Source organism: Tupaia chinensis, unplaced genomic scaffold (genome assembly GCF_000334495.1).
Source record: "Tupaia chinensis unplaced genomic scaffold, TupChi_1.0 Scaffold000024_1, whole genome shotgun sequence".
Classification (NCBI taxonomy): Eukaryota; Metazoa; Chordata; class Mammalia; order Scandentia; family Tupaiidae; genus Tupaia; species Tupaia belangeri.
The window spans coordinates 443,196-448,499 of record NW_006159454.1 but is presented as its reverse complement, the minus strand read 5'-3'; positions in this window follow the sequence as shown (position 1 = coordinate 448,499).

Here is a 5,304-nt window from a genome sequence, read left to right as displayed (position 1 = left end):
AGGGATTGCTGCTTGGCCATCTCCCCAGGTGGGCGATTTCTCGCTTTCTGTCTCTCTGTCTCTCTCTGTTTTTCTGGCGAGCACACATGCCTTATAGTAAAACAAACAAACAAACAAAAAAACCTCTCCAAAAAAAGAAAAAAAAAAAGCTTTATACTAGATAGAATTGATAGTTTGGCTGGGTATAAAATGGTAGGTGCTCTACCCTTTCTGACTGAATTAAAAAAATTGTCGGCTGGCATGTGCATTTGCGGGGGTAGGGGCAAGAGAGAGAGAAAAACCCTCAGCAGGCACAGTCACATTGCAATCCATTTTTCTCCTTTACAGGATATTTTGGGTATGCACACACTTGAGCCCAACATGTTTCTCAAGCTGCCAGGGCCAAGATTTGACCCATGATCAGCCTTGTGGTATCTGCCTTCTTTTGAGCAGTGTGTTCCCACTGCAGAGCTGGCCCTCCCTCTGAATTCTGAAGGTTTTGCTCCTTTTTCCTACTTTCCAGTGTTGAGAAGTCCAGTTCCTTTGTGTGTGCCTGATTTCCTTTCTGGAAGCTTTTAGAATCAGTCTTCTTGTTTTGTATGATTTGCCCATTCTTTTTTTTTTCTTTTTTTTTTCTTTTTTTTTAATGGTTTTTGTTAGAAGGCGTGTGCTTGCTAGAGAGACAGAAAGCGAGAAATCACCCCCCCAGGGAGGATGGCCATGCCGCAAAACCTTCTCTATTCTCCTCTTGGGATCTTGGGCACACATGCACATGCGCCTGGTGTGAATTTAAGCCACTGGGTCCAGGACTCGAACTGCGGTTGACTATATGGGAGTCCAGCGACATAGCAATTATGCTAACTGCTGGTCCCAATTTACCCATTCATTGAGCCAGGCACTTGAATGAACTGGTTTCACTGTGGAGCCTCATTCCCTCCAGAACACTGACAGTGTGTATGTGTATGTATTTTAATTCCTACAGGGTGCCTGTCCTTACCAGACGGAAACGGACAGAAAGAGAAAGTGAGAAATCGCCTCCCAGGAGGGATGGTCATGCCACAATCTCTTCCCCTTTATTCACCAGTCAGGATTTTGGCCACATGCACATGCACCTGACATGAGTTTTAAGCCGCAGGGTCTGGGACTTGAACCGTGGTCAATCATGTGGGAGTCCAGCGATGTATCCATTCCGTCACCTGCTGGTTTTGTGAATGTAATCTCTTTCTAAGGAATATTTTTTCTGTTTTTTTTTTTTTTTTATATTTTATTTATTTTTCGCATTGTCTCTAGTTCCTTTTCAGATTTTTCGTTTTCTTCTTCTTCTTCTTCTTCTCTCTCTCTCTCTCTCTTTTTTTTTTTTTATTGCTAGAGGGTGTGTTTGCTTCTTAGAAAAAGTGCAAGAGAAAGCAGAGAGAGGAGCTCACCTCGTGAGACATGGTCACACTTTGTCCTTTGGTCAGGACTTGGGGCATGCATGCACACGTAGGTAGCACGCTTTTCAAGTTGCCAGGGTCTAGGACGGAGGGTCGGCCGTGTGGGATTCAGCGCCTTCACCACCGTGTCACCCGCTGGCCCCAGTGATATTTTGTGTGTGTGTGTGTGTGGTTAAGTTTTATTTGTTCCATGAGGGAGAGAGAGAGAGACAGGGGCCCTTGACTGGGTCTTCACAGCACGATCCCCCTCCAGTCTCAGATGGCCCCGGTCACCGCGCACATGCACACACACGGGGACTCAGGAGTGGCCTGGGATGCACATCCATGTATGAGAGTGTGCTTGTGTGCCCATGGCACTCCCCCCGGCCCTGGGGAGCTGTGATTTGCATTAAACACGCCTCTTTTCTTCTTTATTATTATTTTTCTTTTAAAATTATTTTATTTAGATTTATTTATTTATTCATTTATTTAATTTGACCAGAGAGGGACAGAGCACATGTGAAAGAGAGAGAAAAGTGAGAAAGCAAGCCACCAGGTCCAGGACTCGAACCATGGTTGGCCACGTGGGAATCCAGTGTCTCTAACCACCACACTACCTGCCAGTCCAACATGCCTCTTTTCAAAAGACACTGAAGTGGGACCAGCAGTCAGTGTAATGGCTATGTCACTGGGCTCCCATGTAGTTGACTATGGTTCAAGTCCCAGACCTGGTGGCTTAAACTCACGCTGGACGTGTGTGTGTGCGTGCGGGCCCAAGATCCCGAGAGGAGAATGGAGGAGAAGGGATTGCGGCGTGACCATCCCCCCTGGGGGGCGATTTCTCGCTTTCTGTCTCTCTGTCTCTCTCTGTCTGTCTGGCGAGCGCACACACCCTATAGCAAAAACCTCTCCAAAAAAAAAAAATAAGCCATTGAAGTAATTACAGTATGGGCACGCACGCACACGTGCCCGGCGTGAGTTCTAAGCCACCGGATCCGGAACGCGAACTGTGGTCGACTACGTGGGAGTCCAGCGACATAGCCATTACGCTAACTGCTGGTTCCCTAAAGGACATTTTTTAAAAAATAATTATTTTATTTAACTTTGTTTATTTACTTATTTTAATTTGGTCAAAGAGGAACAGAAAGAGAGAGAGAGGAAGCAAATCGCTGGGTCTGGGACTTGAACCGCAGTGGACCACGTGGGAGTCCAGCACCCTTAACCACCACACCACCTGCCAGCTTCAGTAAAGGACTTCTATGTCGTCTGACGTGGCAAAGGAGGGAGGGACAAAACCGCCCCTCCTGTGTGGCCGAAACTTGGGACCAGCCGTCCTACTTGGGACCACATGCTTGGTGCGCTCCTCCTCGCCGAAGAAAAGCGTGGCGGGAGAGGCCGAGGTCGCGAAGGTGTGCACGAGGGCCGTGTCCATCCTCAGGGCGTCTCTGACACCACGGATTTCAAGGAATCTTTCCCATCGGGCCTGCTGAGCGGATGTTTGCTAGGTTGTGCAGCACATGTGCAAGGCAGCTTTTGAATGTTTATACAAAGAATTATTTTATTTGTCATTATTATTTTAATTTGAACAGAGAGAGAGAGAGGGAGAAAACAAGCCATCGGGTCCAGGACTCGAACTGTGGCCAACCATGTGGGAGTCCAGCGCCTTAACCACTACGCCACCTGCCGGCCCCTTGAATGGTCCTTTTCCCAGGTAGCCCAGTGCCAGGTAGGTGGTGCCGTTAAGCATCTCAGTGCTGCCATCATGGGCGCTGTGAGTGACCAACACTGCCACAGCGTCCACACTGATCGTCTTTCCAGGAGTAGAGTAAGGGACACGCATGGGCCGGCAGGTGGCATGGTGAGTAAGGTGCTAGACTCCCACATGGTGGTTCAAAAGGGTCAAGTCCTGGACCCGGCTTGAAATTTACACTGGGCACATGGACGTGCATGCCCTAAATCCCAAGGGGGCCATAGAGGATAAGGGATTGTGGTGTGGCCATGCCCCGGGGGGGGGGGGTGATTTCTCACTTACTCTCTCTGTCTCCCTCCAAAACAAAGAAACAAAAAAAGATGTCCAGATGCCTGAGTTAGAAGGCCGAGTGGCCTGGGCTGCCCTCTGGCCTGGGCACTGACCCCTACTGTCCGTCCACCTAGCACAGGTGACCCCCTGGCCTCGGGGAGGAAGGCAGAGCAGGGGGCTGCACAGACCAGACACTGAGTGGGGTTCCCGAGTGGCTGGGCGGGGAGCAGGGCGAGGGAAGGGCCATCGGGCTGAGGGACGGCAGGAGCCGACAGGGTCACGGACCACGGGTCTCTCTGGGAGGCCACATGGTCTGCGTGTCCTGAGAGGCCGAGGGTCCGCGGTGGGGAGACGCTCACCTCCAACTTGTCACCGAGGGACAGCGGGCACCGGGCTGCCACTGCCTTGTTCCACTGCCTCGTTTCCCGACACGCTGAGCCTCAGGCTCCCCATCTGTAAAACGTGGCCATGGGTGCAGGGACTTCCCAGCTGGGACCTTGCGGTCACTCCAAGGCCGTGGGAGAGGGGTGCAGGCTGCAGCCATCAAAGAAGTGCCCCGGAAGTCTAGAGGGCACAGCCCACAGGACACTGCCCTGTGCTCACTGCACACCTGCCCAGGTCTCCCGTGAGTCGTTCTGCGGCTCTCTAGGACCCACTGCCCCATCTCTATGCCCACGGCGGTCCTTGCACTTTGGCCATCTTGAAGAACAGCTTTCCGGAACCCTCCCTGTGCAAGCAGCTGGAGGGTCGTTTCCTGACAGTGCCGGGCCGGGCAGTGATGGGGTGCACATGCCATCCTCGTGGGAAGATCCTGGGATCCCCGACATGCCCCTGATCCCAGCTGGCAGGAGATGGGAGTGGATCAAGGCATAGGAACCCTGCTAGGGTCCTCTCTCTTTGTATTGTCCCCCTCGCTCATGAAAGAGATAAATGAATAGACTTCTGTTTTGTTTCTGCTATGGGGTGTGTGCGCTCACTAGAAAGAGAGACAGAAAGCGAGAAATCACCCCCCAGGGGGACTGGCCACGCCGCAATCCCTTCTCCTCCATTCTCCTCTCGGGATCTTGGGCACGCATGCACATGTGCCCGGAGTGAATTTAAGCCACCGGGTCCAGGACTCGAACTGCGGTCGACTACATGGGAGTCCAGCGACATAGCCATTACGCTAACTGCTGGTCCCAATGAATAGACATTTTAAAAACGGTTAACTCGGGACAAGCAGGTGGGGTGATGGTTAGGGTGCCAGATTCCCATAGGGCCAGCTGCGGTTCGAGTCCTGGACCTGGCGGCTCGCTTTCTCACTTCCGCTTGCTCGCTCTGTGCCTTTACAGTCAAATAGTAACAATTCTATAAAATCATTACTTTTTAAAAATGGCCAGCTCTAGGTCAGCTTGTGTGGTGGTTAAGGCGGCTGGATCCCACGCGGCCAGCTGCCAGGTTTGCGTCCTGGATCCGGAAGCTTGGAAAACGCCGTGCAGGGGTGCAGAAGGAGACGAGATTGGCGTGGCCATTCCTGGTAGGGGAAGGGGTGCTTTCTCGCTTTGTCTCTCTGTCTCTCTCTCTCTGGCAAACACATGCTCCCCCTAGCAACTCTCTTTTCTTCAGTTTTTGTTGTAAGGCACGTGCGTTTGCTATCTTGAATCATTTAACACATCGTGAGTTTACAAACGTTTTTTCCTTCCTGGCATAAATGACCAGAAGTGGGATAACTGGGTCAAAAGATCGGAACATAACTGGGGGAACCCGTTTTCCTCACTGGCCCGATGGTGTTCTTGGAAAATTTTTGGTAAATGATACTGAAGCGTGTCCTGCCTGACCCGCCTCCCCCGGCTTCTGAGGACACGGAGCTGCGCTCGGGCGCCCCCTGCCGCTGATTGGGACGCCCGCCGCGAA